This window comes from Scyliorhinus canicula, chromosome 19 (assembly GCF_902713615.1).
Source record: "Scyliorhinus canicula chromosome 19, sScyCan1.1, whole genome shotgun sequence".
NCBI classification, from domain to species: domain Eukaryota; kingdom Metazoa; phylum Chordata; class Chondrichthyes; order Carcharhiniformes; family Scyliorhinidae; genus Scyliorhinus; species Scyliorhinus canicula.
The window spans coordinates 21,869,617-21,886,848 of record NC_052164.1 but is presented as its reverse complement, the minus strand read 5'-3'; positions in this window follow the sequence as shown (position 1 = coordinate 21,886,848).

Sequence of the window (17,232 nt, the reverse complement as noted above, 5' to 3'; positions counted from 1 at the left end):
AACATTCTGAGCCAAGAGGTGAGAGTTCTACGACTTTGCCAAGGTTACCTCCTGAATAGGGATAAAGCTGAAACTGTGTTCTGGAAAGTGCATCATATTTGAATTGGTGCGTGATACTAGTGCAGCGGATGCTGAATGAGGCTGGCAGAAGGAACACGACAAATTGACCCATCAACCTTCTTAGGGAAAATATTGGCAAACTGCAGGGGTCCAAGGTCACCGATTAATATGTCGGCGAGTGTCTAAGACAAGGCCAGGTGAGGAGTGGGAAGAGAGAAGGCCAGTGGTGGCTTACATTGTTAATAAGGAGCCAAAGAAGATCCTCCTGGTTCCACGTGAATCGTTAAGTAGGCTACACATAGACCTGCTCATCCTGAATTCAGCAGGACCAAGCTAGTGCAAACCAATTCATGGTTTGGGTCCTAAACAGACACTTGTGGCTTTTTATATTCCAGGAACCTAATGCTGAGTGTTGGTTGCTTCCAAGGGCTCCTCTACATTGCCTGAATTATAATTGCATTTTGTTTTGTGCTTGAGCAGTCAGTCCCATCAATTGGGCCTCTTTTTATACCCGCTTCTGAAAATTGGGAACAACAAATTGTAGTTTTACCCCATCCATGTTTCACATACTGAAACCCATTGTAAGGGAGCGTTCCCTAATTAACTTGAGTTATGTTATATCAAGATTCAAAATATAGGACCCTAATGCTGGACAACAAAAGCTATCCACAATCATCATGACCTACATTCACAGCCGAGCAGGTTTTAGCTAATCTATCCCCTGCCAATTATCCCCTCAATTTATTAACTGAATTCAGCATGAAACAACATGTTCTTTTCTATTATTGCTTACTAAAGTGCTAGGAATTATTATTTGAAATTATAATGGAGGAACACTTAAATTGTATGTATGACAGACCTCTGCTAATGTGAGAAAGCTGCAATAATATTTGTCTTAAAATGGACAATTTGATTCTTCTGCACTGTAAATTCTATGATTCAATGATGTCTCCATTAAAGTAGCAGAGAATATTAACATCTTATGTGTTCGTCAATGTTATATCCCTGAGTTTGCCACAGAAGAAAAGGTATGGAAGTGCCACACTCGTAGATTCTTACAAACACGATGAGAGGTTTTGTTAGGAGATGTTGCTCATACAATCTAAGATAGAGAACTGAAGCCCACGCGAACACCCTCTGCTGCGTCACTACAGATCACCCGATGCTTCACCAGCAGGGATCTATTCTCTAATACCTAACAATCAACTATTATTGATAATGGTAGTTTGTAGCCTACATTTTCTCATAACTACAGTTCTCCTTCAATTTAGATATAAAATGATGGCACTTTCAGTTGGAGATGAACAAGACAGATATTTTTAAGACAGGCCAAAAAGATTTCAGTTTAAACTTCAAACTGTAAAGACAATTTGTACTCTGATATATTGGAAAATGTCTGAAATTAAGAGACAAGCCATGTGTTTTTGGAGAATCGGATGTGGTCCATAAAATTGAGACCAACATGTTTTTAATAGACTTCACCTGAGCAATTCTTCTGCTGGATTCCAGTCTATTGCAACATTAGGTGCTGTTATGCTAAACAATATTACTGATTTCAATCAGTCTTAGTTTCCCTAGAAACCTGAAGTTTCCATTTTGCTTTCAGTTTCAGTTTCCATAGAAACTCAAATGTTCAATTTCCCTTTCAGCAAATACAAGCTTTGAAACCATAATCAGTGCACCAAGCTAAACTTGTCAAGTCACCTGTTCAGACAATAGCTTGCACATGCCCCCCTGATGGTCCCACAAGCCACGGATTCCATTGCAAGTCAATGAAGTTCATTTGAAGTGTGGTCACTATTCTGGTGTAGGAAACATGGCAGCCAATTTGTGCACAGCAAGCTCCCACAGGCAACAATGTGATAACATAATTTGTTTCAGAATGTTGATTGAGTGATGCATATTGACCAGGACACTGAGAATAAGTCTGCTGCTTTGCTTCAGAATTGTGCCATTTGATATTTTATGCTGACCTGACAAAGCAGGTCAGCTCAATGCCTCAGTGCAAAGATTGTACCTTTAACAATGCGATGCTCCCTCAGCCCAGCACTGAAATCTCAGCTTTGATTTTTTTGTGCCCAAGTTCCCAGACTGGGACTTGAACTTTCTGACACAGAGGTGAGACAGCTACCAATTGAGTCATGGTTGACATTCTTTTCTGTTGTCACAATTTTTAATGCCAACTTTTTTTAATGGGAACCAACTAATCATATCTGTCATCTCTGGGCTGTCACGATTCTGACCTCTATCCAGTAGGTGGGATTTAGACTGCTTCTCTTTCTGTCTCCCTGATGTTTAGACTTTAATGTCAATAATCATGGAATCCAATCTGCTGCATCCTCACTCTTTGAAGTTCTCTTCTTTTGGAAGCATCTTGTAAAATACCTGCAAGCACCATTGGGTATTTACTAATTATATCGTAACGTTATTGTACACCTCTGTCATCTCACTTGTTTGATCAAATGATTTAAAAAATAATTTTCTGCTTAATTTATTTGCCGATATCTTCTCTTTCCCTCATCTTTCAGCTGCTCTCAATACTTTCTTTCTGTGGTTTCTCCTGCCTGGTTCCTGCACTTTCACTGACATGAACTCCCTTTAAGATTCCAACCCCCAGTCAGGAGCAGCTACAGTATTTGGAGATAATTCTTAAAATGGAACACAAGGGTGACCAGCAGCAGATGGCCCGTCGAGAGGAGACTTTGCAGTATCAATGCCTTTTTTGCCCCACTGCAGCATAGAAAGAAGCAAGTTGGTCCATCAGGTCTGCCCTAGCTTAATTTTGTAAAGCAATCCAGTTATCCACCTCCCCATCCTCTCCCTCCAGTTCTTTCCCCGTTTCCTTTCAAATCTTCTCTCCTTCTCACCAAAGACTAATCATTGCATTAATTTCTGTCATTTCCTTGTCCGCGCACTGAATTAGACAGTTGCCAGGCAAAGCTGATGATAAATTACTTCCAGTTGACTTGTTGCCGCCATGTAAGTGGCTCCAGATGGGCTGCGTTGCTGGATGCCTCTTGGTTGCGCTCTACCACAAAACAACAGTTGTCATTTGTTGAGGATTAGGGGGCATATGAAATAAATTAAGCCGAGAGATCAACTCAAATATTAAGTCAACTAATTCCAGTGACATCTGTCATTCTAGCATAGGTGTTAACTTATTTATTTTAAATAGGCGTACGGCAATTGTTACCAACATTAATTTCTAGCCGACAATATCTCATTTAATAAATGAACAAAGTACTGTGATAGTTAAAAACAATTTAAAAAACCACAGGTATTTATTCATACCCATGTCTCAAAAATGTTGAGATGCCCTTGGCATCAAATGAATGCCTTTGCAATACAGTCATTGCTTATATGTGGAGGGACATTTATTATGTTGTGTCACACAGTGCTCCACAAAATGCTAATAAATGCCTTTGACATTGAACAATTTTGGCAGCATTGTAATCTTAAAATGGATTTCTTTTCAGAAGAGTTGTGTGATTGATTTGATCACCGATTGTTTATTTCAGCAATCGTTGTACTGTCAGAGGCAGAAGGAAAAACAAAAAAACAATCCCCCTCTTCAGGCCCACCCATAATTAGCGCTGAAAACGAAAGGAAATGATTCTCCCAATTGCCTTGGTGTCATGGTGCTTTGTGGGTCTCCGGCTACGAATGGCAAAAGATGTAGCAGTTGGTAGCTGGACATTAGCATGCCTCATGGTAACTGATTTCAGTAGACAGAAAAGGAAAGGTGTTGGGCTTGTGATTTTCGCAACACTTGCGGCCAGTGGATGAGCTTCCCTGCTGGCTGTTTGGAGTCAGCAAATTGCTCTGTTATGTTAATCAGAGCGAGTTGATGCAAATTGCCTTATGCTTATGACTTATAAATGGTGTAATGATAATTTATTTTAGTTTGCTCTCGGGATGTGGATGAAGCTGAAAGGAATTTCAGTTGCCCATTTTTAGTTGCCCCAAGAAGGTGAATTTTCAACTTGAACCACTGCAGTTTTTGACTCCATTATTAAGAGTCAACCAGACATAAAGGTAGGGTTGCAAGTCCCCTTTTTATATCATAACAGTTTTTTTTAATGATAATGCTTAGATGATCATTTATCTTTCTCAATTTGCATGTGTTTCCAAAAGTATTGAACTCAGTTTCACAACTTGTCATGGTGCTGCAATCCCATTTGATGTTAAAACTGGATAGGCAGATCCCAGAATGGAACCTGGCTCAAAAGACGGCAACGTTTACTTTTCTTACATAAAACGTAGAGGAAAAGAGTCACAGGACCACTAATTAGTTTTAACAACAAGAAGAAAAACGTACTAAGCATGAAAATATTGGATTATAATGCGATACTCCTTTACTCCCCCTTTAACTTAACAATTACACAGAGGTTTTAGGATTAACGTGAGTTACAAAGTACATCTAAGGCTACAATGGCCTTATTATCACAAAGTCCCTTCTGAGCACACCAGATAACTGTGGGCAAATGCACTTTCCACTCTGAACACCAAGTAAATGTTTGTGGATACCTCCTCAGAATCCCTCTTGCTGGAGCAGCATGTGGCACAGTGCTTAGCACTGCTACCTCAAAGCTCCAAGGACTCGGGTTTGATTCTGACCTCGGGTAACTGTCTGGGGACACTGCAATATTGTGGCAACAGTACTGAACACCTTTGCTCCAGAACTGGCTGTGTGTTTAGCTAAGCTGTTCCAGTACAGCCACAACCCTGATAACCACCTAGCAATGTGAAAGATTACAACCCAATAAATTAGCGCCCCATTAGCCTATTCTCGATCATCAGAAAAGTGATGGAAGGGGTCATCAACAGTGCTATTAAGTTGTACTTACTCAACAGTAATCTGCTCACTGATGCTCAGTTTGGGTTCTGCCATGGTGCCTCAGCTCCTGACCTCACCACAGTCTTGATTCAAACAAAGACAAAAGAGCTGAATGCCAGGGGTGAGTTGAGAGTGACTGCCCTTGACATCAACGTATCATTTGACCAATTATGACATCAAGGAGCCCTAGCAAAACTGGAGTCAATATGAATCAGGCGGAAAACTCTCCACTGGTTGGAGCCATACCTGGCACAAAGGAAGATTGTGGTGGTAGAATACCAATCATCTCAGTCCCAGGACATTGCTGCAGGAGTTTCTCAGTGTGGTGTCTTCGGCCCAACTATGTTCAGCTGATTCATCAATCACATTCCCTCCATCATAAGGTCAGAGGTGGGGATGTTTACTGTGGATTGCACAATGTTCAGCACCATTTGTGACTCCCTGATGATGATGCAGTATTTGTCCAAATGCAGCAAGACCTAGACAATATTTAGGCTTGTACTGACAAGAGGCAAATAACATTCACATTGCACGAGTGTCAGACAATAACAATTTTCTAAAAAAGAATGTCTAACCATCCCCCCTTGGCATTCAATAGCATTTCCATCACTGAATTCCCTCACTGTCAACATCATGGGAGTGACCATTGCCCAGAAACTGAACTGAACTAGATAAATACTGAGGACAGAGGCTGGTTAGAGGCTGAGAGTTCTGCAGTGAGTAACTCACTTCCTGTCTCCCCAAATCCTGTGCACCATCTACAAGCTGCAAGTCAGGAGTGTAATGGAATACTCTCCACTTGCTTGGATGAGTGCAGCTCCAACAACACTCATAAACTCGACACCATCCAGGACAAAGCAGCACTGCTTGGTTGGCACACCATCCACCACCTTATATGCTCACGCCATCCACTACTGACCACAGTGCCAGCTGTGTGTATCAGCTGCATAGATGCACTGCAACAACTCACCAAGGCACCTTCCAAATTGCAACCTCTATCACCTTGAAGGAAATGGGCAGCTGATGCATTGGAACACCGTCACTTGCAAATTCCCTTCCAAGCCACATGCCATCCTGACTGGAAACTATATTGCCGTTACTTCACTGTAGCTGGATCAAAATCCTGAAACTCCCAGCCAAACAGCACTGTGGGTGTTCCTACAGCACAGGGACTGCAGTGGTTTAAGAAGCCGACTCAGCACTGTAGAAGTCAGCTATTTCCTAACATACCTAATAGGTGGAGGATAGTTATTTAGGATAAATACTAAGCCCCAGTTTTACCCATTTTAAATTAAGGATTTCAACACTCTCATAACCTCAGGTCATCTCAAAACATACAGCTTACAAAACAGCATAACACAGCATAATTCACTTTACTAGATTAGAACAAACACTTTAACTGATTTAATGAATACATTTTTCAAGACAGTGTTCAAGGACAGAGCAGGATCCATAGCAACAGGATGGCACGACAAGGTAACATGAAAGCTCTATTGTTATAACAGCTAAGCCAGCAAAGTACCAGTTCAAACTGGCCTTAATAACGGCACAATATTGAATTCTTTAACAAACACAAGTACGCAAACACGAAACAATTAGAACTAATGTTGCATATTAAAGATGGACAGCTTGCCGTCAAATCAGGTGTGTTTGTGTCCAACCCAAATCAATTAGGATTATATTGGGGTGTGATCAGATGGCTTAAGACAGATATGAAACAGTATAGCTGTAAATTCTGTTCAGCCATTTTTAGGTTTTTGATGCTGGAGGTGGGCTGGATTATTAGCTGGATTTCTCTTTCTTTCTCTCTCTCTTTTTCATGAATCATCTGTACTTTGATCTGAACTATTCACTGTCTCCCTGTATTCATATTTCATTTTCAGACTTTGACTTTTAAAGTTATTGCGAGCTGTTTGCCTAAGCAAGAAGATGATTTCTGTGATTCTTTGAAAGCTTCAAATTGTCTACGAATCGCCTTTTAAATGACTTTCAAATTGTAATCAATAGAAGACAAATAAAACAATTCCTGTTTGTACCTGAGAAGTTTTAACTTAAATTTCTACTGAGTTCCAGTAATCGCAAAGTGCTGCTGAAACCAAATTGTAGATCTATCATCTACCACCGTTCCAAGGGCAATTAGGGATGGGCAATAATGCTAGTCCAGCCAACAAAGCCCATATGAAAGAATTTTTAAAAACGCTTTCTTCGTATTGGATAGAAAACATGAACGCCACTTCTCAGGAATGGAATATGGAGAAAAGTATGTTGATAAAGTTCCAGGCACATCACAGGGAACGGCTGGAAACTTTGAAATGATATCCTGACATCAAGCAATTTGTTATAATCTGCCCACTGCACAGCATAGATGACGTCAGAGCAACAAGAGGAGGCTGGCTCACTGCTCTTGATTCAGTATATTCCGGAGTCAGGTCACCTTCCCATCTGCCTGGCCAATAGCATGTTGATATCCATCTGAGCGTCAATCCTAATCCATCTCCTGCTGCTGTCCTGCAATCTCTCTCTTCCACACACACACTCACTCATCTGTCTGTTTTATTAGTGCTACTGTGTTCCTCTGCCTGCTCCTACCCCTCCTTGCTTCCTCACTCTGCTGAATTCAAGACATCCATTTGTCTCAGCCCTGTGACCTTGCCTTTTCCATAGATTTTGCAATTTTAAGCTCATCGCAGGTAGCCGGGGTGAAAATGATCCCATTTATTTTGAATTTCAGGATGCAATATTCAGTTGCAGGAGGCATAGGACCTGATTTACAGGGGTTTTCAGAGCAGCAATTGCTTCAGTGTGGCTGGCAGGACGAGGCCTGTTCAAATTACACCTATGTGTGGAGATCCCCACTGTGCGACAGATGCCTGTACAGCAGCGCTTTCCTGACATTGTACATCCATGGTGCTGTTCGGAAGGGAATTCCAGGATATTGACACAGCGACAGTGAATGAACAGTGACTTAATGATGTGCTGCCAGGATACTGGATTTGGGCAATCCGAATTGTGGCAATGGGTTTGCAAGTCTCTCTGCGCAGTTCAGGCATGAGGATGCAAGATGGCTCTGCAGCAGCATTCCTGTAAAAGGCCAGGCACCCAAATTGTAGGTATGATAATTTCTGACAACATTTTCAAATGTAAAGGGCGCGATTCTCCAATCGCGGGACGGAGTGTCCACGCCGCCATGAAGGCCGTCGTGTTTCACAACGGCGTGAAAAAGGCGCGGGCACTAGCGATTCTGGCCCCCAGCATGGTACTAGAGCGGTTCACGCGCACAGAGGGCGGCACCAACCCACACATGAGCAGTGGCACTGCTTCAACCTGTGCATGCGCGGTTGGGCCACGCCAACCCGTGAATGTGTGGGGGACTTCTTCAACGCGCCGGCCCCGACGCAACATGGCGTGGGGGTTCAGGGGTCGGCCACGTAATAAAATAGGGCCGGGGCTGGAGAGGCCAACCCGCCAATCGGTGGGCCAAACCCCATCGGACGCTCCCCCCCCTCGGTGAAGGAGCGCCTCTCCCCCCTCACAGGCTGCCCCCCGACCCTACCCGCAGTTTCTGCCGTTTCTACGCGGCTGCACGGACCATCAAGGCCGGAGAATCAGCGTGCCGGCCGGCGACAGTGGACCATGACCGGCGCCGCGCCAAATGCGCCGGTGCGAATGGCGCCGATTCTCTGCTGTCGGACCGGCGCGAACGGCGATTCTCCCATATGGCGCAACATGGGAGAATCCCGCCCAAAGTGTCTGAAAGTTCTCTAGCTCTGCAGCTCTTTAGTGCTCGGATGCTGGATTTGTCAGAGAATGTTGATGCACCTTCACAGGGAGGGCAGAGGATAGGTGACCTGCCCACATATAGGCTGGAACATGTATAGGAAAAGCAGTGACTGTGCCTCTGGGTCGCAGCATGACAGGAAGATGGAGTGGAGACTGCAGAGTGGACAACTAACCCTGTGCCATGTCGTTTGTCAAGCTGAAGCTCGATTCTTTCATGTTTCTTGACGATGATGGGAAACTATTTAGTATGCCCACCAATGCATCCTGCATCTATCGTGGACAGGCATGATAGCACAGTGGTTAGCACAGTTGCTTCACAGCTCCAGTGTCCCAGGTTCGATTCCCGGCTCGGGTCACTGTCTGTGCAGAGCCTGCATGTTCGCGCCCTGTCTGCGTGGGTTACTCCGGGTGTTACGGTTTCCTCCCACACTCCAAAGATGTGCAGGTTAGGTGGATTGGCCAGGCTAAATTGCCCTTAGAGTCCAAAAAAGGTTAGGTGGGGATGGGGTGGATATGTGAAAATCGGGTGGAGGTGTGGGCTTAGGTAGGGTGATCTTTCCAAGCGCTGGTGCAGAACCGATGGGCCGAGTGGCCTCCTTCTGCACTGTGAATTCTATGATTCTATGATTCTATGATCTTGGCATGCATGCCTATCAGCAGTCACCTGTAAGCCACTCCAGCGAAGCCCTCTTTGGAGACCAGTAGAGCAGAACTCTTCCGTAACTGTACTTTCTGATGAGCTGGCAAACAACCGGCCTGGCTGTAGTCCATTCATACCGAGAGGACTCACCACATGGTGGTTCCATCTCTGTACTTCAGCACCAGTATCTGAGCAAGTGGCTGCGAATGTCGGCTCAAGAAGGAGAAGGTTGGTGTGAGACAAGGAGGTGGAGTAGGAAACAAGAGGTCGATGCTCACACCATCTGCAGCTTGCTCATCCTGTCAGATAGCAGGATTAGGATACATTGGGAGTTGATAAAGGGCACTGCGCACTGTCAGCCTCACTGTTCTTAGCAATGCTGGACCCCGGCACCCTGGTAAATCTGGCCTCATGATGCAGACAATTTGTCCAGGAGACTCAGGAGATGGAAGTGCTCAGGTCCACTGCTGTTTCTGCTCCACCTCCTTCAATTGTGTGCCACCATGTCCTGCAAAAGCAAACAAAAAGAGGGTAACAAAGTTGACTGGACTACTCTACGGGGGGCGGGGGGGGGGGGGGGGCGGGGTGGATAACACTGACTTGTTGGGCTGAATGGCCTCCTTCAGTGCCACTATGATTCTATGACGCTAGTGTCAGAGATTGTATTGTACTGCTTGGGTGATGTGTCTGATACCGTTGAACAGTAGGGAGATGCATGTGCATTGTTGGCAGCAATGTAGGGTGTTCCATAATGCAGTGGACACCATTGTTAGACGTGATTTCTGAGTGGTAGGGAGTGTGTGATGCATTGAACAGCATGAGAGATTGGTGGTGTGAGTATGGGATGGTCATGTAATACTGACACCCTGCATGAAGTCATTTGCCTTTATGTGACACTGTTGCCCCTGGCCTCCAGGGGATGACCTCCTTGGCCCCCTGCTCCCACAACCTAGGTGAGGATGGTACTGGAGATTCCCCCCTCCCCCAAGCAGCTATGGCACTTCTCTACCACTACTAATAAGGCAAAGTTACCTCCAGGATCATATATGTATCATGTGAGAGTACCTTTAAGAAATGGGTGTTTAAGAAATGGGTGTTTATAAAAATAGCTGTAGTAGATGTACCTTTAAGAAATAGGTGTTTATCAGTGATGTCAGAGTGTGGGTGGAACTGGGTTGTCTGTCTGCTTTACTTTTGTTTTAGGCTGTTTTCAACAGGATGTGTTTTAGTTTTGTTTTGAGAGCTGGATAGCTGCAGGCAAAGCAAGGAGCTGTATAAGGATCTCTCTCTGCAAACTAAAGACTGTCTCCAGATCAATTGGGTGATTTCAGAATGCTGACTGCTCTCAGTAGTGAATTTAAACCTGATCTCTGTGTTAAAAAGGGTATTTTGTCTTATGGATGTTAATAAGGAAAGATTAAGGTTTACTTATAGAATATTGTATCTGTGGGGAGGATTGGTGTTGATAGTTGTTAAGATGTTTACTGTGGGTTTATAAAGTGTTAACTGGTTTCATAAATAAACATTGTTTTAATTTAAAAGTACTGTGGATCTCTGGTGCATCACACCTGTAAGGTAGGCCCGTGTATTCCCCATAACCATAATCAATTAAAAGTTGTGGACCAGGTGAACTCCATGATACACTTTAGGGTTCTCTAAACCCTAGCCCATAACATATGTCACTGTGGTTCACCTCTTTGACCAAGTGTTCACTTCGCCATCATTTGAACAGCAGCAACATTCTTCCATGTAGCTTTCCTTTTCAAGGGACGGTTTGCCTTTAAGAAGAGCCACCTGGAATCACCACTTGGTTTCTGAGCAATGTTACTGGAATCTTCTGGTGAGCGCAGAGGCAGCCGACAAGAGTTAGGAAGAAGACAGCAGCACAGGCCAGACGCTGCAATCATGCAGATGAACATAAGAACATAAGAACTAGGAGCAGGAGTAGGCCATCTAGCCCCTCGAGCCTGCTCCGCCATTCAATGAGATCATGGCTGATCTAATGAAGTATGGGCCAAATTTGCAAGCCGTCTACTTCAATTTAAATAGACTTAGACAAGTCACAAATTGTGACTCTCATGCCTGAAGATTGAGTTAACCCAATTTATACACCCCAAGTATTGGGAGCTTTTCTTTTCTGTCGATTGGTATATTGTTGTAACAACTTTATTACATTATTTTAACCTTGTGACAAAGTAACCAAAAGAAACATTTGCTGGCTCCTTAATACCTTAACAATTGTTTTGTGTAACTGTGCTTTCATTTTATAAAATGGCTCACAATTGTTTCAAATAACTGTGCTTTCATTTTAAAAAATTACTCAGAGGGGACAATAGATTACAATTTGGAAAGTAAGTCCCTCTGATTCTTGCAGACTAAATGTATACGGTTCCCAAATTCTGTAATCTTGCGCAGTTAGAATAATATGATCCGCAATTTCTGAATCCTCTGAATTTTCATTGCTTAGCACATCGAGACACACACAGGACAATAATACGTTACCACTTAAAAACCTGCAAAATGCAATAGATATACTGTTCTCCAGGCCACGTAGTTCTGCAGATGCTATTCCTTTTTTGATTGACGCCCTCTAGATCTAAATTATAAATAATGCAAAACTAATTCAATACATTTTTTATCAATATTTGTTTACCGTGAACTGTATTCGAGGGGAGGTTTCGAGTCAGGTTTTGAGACGGACACAGTCGTAATTCTTTTTAATTCTTCAAATTGACAGCTCTGTTGCTGGAAGCTTCTGATCATGGGATTATGTTCGGCCACTTGTGACCAGCTCACTATCAACTGCCTACGAATCTAATCAGAGGGCTCCATGGTCACATATAGCTATATAATTAACATCTGGATTTCAGTTCTGCTGCTTTATTATCTGAGCCATGATCTGATAGTGTATGCTCCTCTGTTGCCTAAAAAAAAGAGAACATGGCACAGAGGAACATGATATATTCAATAAGCTGCAGTACAATGGCAAGAGTTTCTCTATTTGTCTCTCAGGTCACGCTACAATTAGTTATTATAGGAACATTGGCTCATCAGAGATTTGTAGTACGTTTGCTGGCATGGTCAGTGATGCAAAGACCTAATCCTAGAACAGTGATTAAAATGTTTTTGTCCTCTGATAGATCATCATTTAGGATTTCAAAATACATTTTCAGAATGCCCATTTAAGAATCATTTTGTGGAAGTCCATTCAATTAATTCAGCCTGGTCAACCAGAGTGACAAGTGTTTGGGAGGAAAGCATACTGTTCTGCATTCTCTCGTGATTGATTTCTGTTATTAGGAGTCGCCTAAGGCACTTGAGACAAGGAAGGATCTCACCTTGACTTGATACAAAACAATTCCTGTGTTGTACGTGGCACATATTAAGCAGGCTACAGCAATCATCCACGCAGCCATAATTCTGACAGGATGATGCTTCTGTGGGAATGATGGTCTCTCCGTCAGCTGCACTAATCTGACCATTTTAAAATCCTCGCCAAGGTGAGCCATTTAATTGGCCACATGATCAGACAAATTCTTATCTGCTTGTACCAACCCCAAAGAGATTCTGTTTCAGGTAGGGAAAAAACCCGTTACAATGGATTGACAGCTTTGTATACGTCCCTTTTATTTATTTTTCTGAATTTATGTACCAAATTATTTTTTTCTCTAATTAAGGGGCAATTTAGCGTGGCCACTCCACCTAACCTGCGCATCTTTGGGTTGCGAGGGTGAAACCTTAGTTAGGCCTCATTTGGAATATTGTGTACAATTCTGGTCGCCACGCTACCAGAAGGATGTAGATGCTTTGAGGAGGGTACAGAAGCGATTTACTAGGATGTTGCCTGGTATGAGGAGAGGTTAGATAAACTCGGTCTGTTCTCACTGGAACAACAGAGGTTAAGAGGCGACCTGATAGCAGTATGTAAGATTATGAGTGGCATGGACAGAGTGGATAGTCAGATGCTCTTCCCTCAGGTAGGAGGGTCACGTACTAGGGGACATAGATTTAAAGTGCGTGGCGAAAGGTTTAGAACTGATGTGCGAGGCACATTTTTTAAACAGAGTGTGGTAAATATATGGAATGCGCTGCCTCGGGAGTTGTTGGGAGCAGGTACGACATTTAAGGGGCATCTAGACAAATATATGAATAGGGTGGGAATGGAAGGATACGGACTCCGTAAGTGCAGACGGTTTTAGTTTAGGCATGTACCATGGTCACGCAGGCTTGGAGGGCCTGTGGTGTATTATTCTTTGTTCTTTGTTCTTTGACACGGGGAGAATGCATGAGGGAGATACAGAAACTGCAGCGACAACAATCTATCCCTCAATGCCAGCAAAACTAAAGAGCTGGTCATTGACTTCAGGAAGCAAAGTACTGTACACACCCATGTCAGCATCAACAAAGCCGAGGTGGAGATGGTTAGCAGCTTGAAATACCTAGGGGTACACATCTCCAAAAATCTGTCCTGGTCCACCCTCGTCGGCGCTACCACCAAGAAAGCACAACAGCGTCTATATTTCCTCAGGAAACTAAGGGGGCAGGATTCTCTGGTCCTGAGGCTAAGTGTTGATGCCGTCATAAACGCCGTCGCGTTTTACAACGGCGTCAACAGGCCCCAAGGATCAGCAATCCTGTGCCTGACAGAGGGCCAGAACAGCACTGGAGCGACTTATGCAGCTCCAGCTGCCGATACTGGCGTCAAACATGCTCCGCGGGTTTGCGCATGCACGCTGTGGCTGGCTCAAATTCGCGCATGAGCATTACGACCGGCGCAAACTCGCGCATGCGCGAGTTGCCTTCTCCGCACTGGCCCCGACACAACATGACGGAGAGCTACAGGGGCCCGGTGCGGAGTAAAATAGTCCCCCATCAGGAGAAGCCGGCCCGCCGATCGGTAGGTGCCAATCGCGGGCCAGGCCACGGTGGAGGCCCCTCCGGGATCGGACCCCTGCTTCCTGCACCAGGCCACCCCCCACAGCATGAACGCCGAGCGCCGAGGACCACATCGGCGCCGGCAGGACTCGGCCTATCACGGCGGTCACTTGGCCCAACGCGCACAGAATCGCTGGGGGGGGGGCACGTAGAGCGGTCCCCAACCGGTGCCGCGCCAGCGCTAATGGCGGCGATTCACCGGTCACCGGAGAATCAGCGGACCGGCGTCGGGGCGGAGTCGTGCGAATCGCGACCCCCCCACCCCGGCGATTCTCAAACCTGGCCCGGGGTCAGAGAATCCCGCCCAGGAAATTCGGCACGTCTACATTATCTTACCAACTTTTGCAGATGCACCATGGAAAGCATTCCATCTGGCTGCATCACAGCCTGGTATGGCAACTGCTGTTCCAAGACCGCAAGAAACTTCAGAGAGTCGTGATCACAGCCCAGTCCATCACACAAACCTGCCTCCCATCCATTTACTTCATTTACACCTCCCACTGCCTGGGGAAAACGGGCAGCATAATCAAAGACCCCTCCCACCCGGCTTATTCACTCTTCCAACTTCTTCCATCGGGCACGAGATACAATAGTCTGAGAACACGCACGAACAGACTCAAAAGCAGCTTCTTCCCCGCTGTTACCAGACTCCTAAACGACCCTCTCATGGACTGACCTGATTAACACTAAACCCCTGTGTGCTTCACCCCGTGCCAATGTTTATGTAGTTACATTGTGTACCTTGTGTTGCCCTATTATGTATTTCTTTTATTTTATTTTCATGTACTTAAAGATCTGTTGAGCTGCTTGCAGAAAAATACTTTTCATTGTACCTCGATACATGTGACAATAAACAAAATCCAAATCCAATCCAATGAGATGTATACTTCTCTTTGGACTGTTCTAACTTGAATTCTAAATAAAATTATCTGGATGGATTAAAAAAAGTGATTTCCTGTATCTATGGTCTCACAAAGTCTTTTTTACATAAGAAAGAATCGTTTAGTTTTACAAACTGCAATGTAATAATTAAGAAGGGCGTATCCGACTGCCAACACTGTCATATGGACCACATGTAGGGAAATGGGAAATATTGGCTTGCCACTGAGGCAAAATGGAAATTATGTTTTCTGAAATAGCCAAGGTTAAAACGGAGGTGTCTGCCTCTTCATCAAATTTCAAAACAAAGAGTAGAAGGCATGCTGTATGCAAACTACGCAAAGTTAATTAATAAGGAAATAATTAAGATCAAGGGATTTTTTCTTCCAGTTATAAGAATGAACTGTGTGCTGTCAGGACCTTAGCCATGCTGGAGATCCAGAAATGGTGTGATTAATTGCTCATTAATATTTCATAACATTAATCACCACATTGACAGGCGTGCCCATCACTGTCACCTTCTCAATGACAATGTGATATGAATAACATATGCCGGCCTTGCTACTGGTGTCCACATTGCATGAATGTTTATTTTTAAATCAGCCTTGTGCTGTGTCCTTGATCACAGCAACTAAAAGCTATTTCTTCGAAGGCCACCAAAGCTTTATTTGTGGCACGGTGGCACAGTGGTTAACACTGCTGCCTCACAGTGCAGGGACCCTGGTACGTTTCCGACCTCGGGTGACTGTCTGTGTGGTGTTTGCACTTTCTCCCTGTGTCTGCGGGGGTTTCCTCCGGGTGCTCCAGTTTCCTCCCACAGTTTAAAGATGCGCAGGTTAGGTGGATTGGCCTTGCTACATTACCCTTTCGTGTCTAAAGGTTGGGTGGGGATACAAGGCTAGAGCGGGGATTGGGCCTTTCAAAGGGTTTGTGCAGATTTGATGGGCTGAAAGGCCTCCTTCTGCACTCAAGGGTTTCTATGAAAACAAGTGTTTTTCTGCTGCTTCAAGGTTTAAGGGCAATGAATTCTCCATGTCATGCAACTTATCTCATCCAAGTGTAAGTTCTCATCCCTAAGGAGTCTGAAAGGGAAAATCAACTGTTTCTCAGTCTTTCACGATTAAATTTTGCACTTGAATGACATGAGCACCGAACAATCTCGGAATTGGCCTGATTCCAATTTTATTAATTATGTTCTATTGCTTATGCATTCAATGGTTATGTTAATTTTCCACCTTCAACAGTATTATGGGAACATGCACATGTTAAAAGAAGTTAGGGGAGAGATATATTATAGTATATTAAAAAATGGGAATAGTGCCAAAGAACTGATGGATAGGTAATATGATTATTTATAAAGGGACAAAGAAGTCGAGGGAACTCTATACAAATAGCTTAAAACTGGTGGTAGTGAAAAGAATGGAATCCTTACTCAAGGATACTGAAAATATAGCAAAGAGTCAGCACAGATCTCAGAAGCAAAGGTTTTGTTTGACCAATGTTATTGAGTTCTTTGAAGATGTAATAGAAAGGGTGGACAGGGGTAATACAGTAGACATAATGTTTCTGGATTTTCAAAAGACTTTTGATTAGGTTTGTAAGAACCTGAGAAATAGGGGCAGGGCTGGATTATATAACTACACGACTCCACTATTCCAGGCATCTCCAATATTCCTTGATATCCTGAGAGAAGCCCATGCAGAGTAGATTCATGACTATGCCCAATGATATAATTCTCTGACATGGAGCCAGAAAACTAGAGACTACGCTCATTGACAGCAATTAATCTCGAAATGGTCTCAGGGTACACCTACTTGCCACTTTAAACACCAATCCACTGCCATATTCTTTCAAGACTTGCTCCGTTGTATCTCCTTGAGGAGTGGCAAGACGGGGTAATGCTGATGCCAAATGTTTTGTTCTGGTGCAGTTTTACCATTCATCTGCAATAACTTGCACAATCTCCAAAACTATTTTTATTCGAAATGTCCTTTGCTCCAACTCAGCCATCTTTCAAATCCCACTTACGCGGAACAAGTAAAAATTCACCTTCATCAAAAGGGTAAGTAATTTTTAGATTGACTCTTTGAATTCTGAATGA